Source organism: Athene cunicularia (assembly GCF_003259725.1).
Source record: "Athene cunicularia isolate RWA chromosome 4 unlocalized genomic scaffold, athCun1 chr4_part2, whole genome shotgun sequence".
Classification (NCBI taxonomy): Eukaryota; Metazoa; Chordata; class Aves; order Strigiformes; family Strigidae; genus Athene; species Athene cunicularia.
In genome coordinates, this window is record NW_020799099.1 from 19,201,068 (window position 1) to 19,201,274 (window position 207).

The following is a 207-nucleotide window of genomic DNA, read 5'->3' on the forward strand; positions in this document are numbered from 1 at the left end:
CGGCGGCAGGAGGGTGTGGAAGGAGAGCGAAAGGCGGGCGGGAGAAGGGAATGAAACACTCACCGGTTCCACCGTCGCCATCTTAGATCGCTCTGATCGCAGAAGCGCTGCGGGGAGGGGAGGGGGCGGATCTTCCTCGCCGGCCGGCGAGCGCCCTCCTGGCAGCCGAGGAGCGGAGAAGGGCCGGCTTCAAAGCGGGTACGGAGC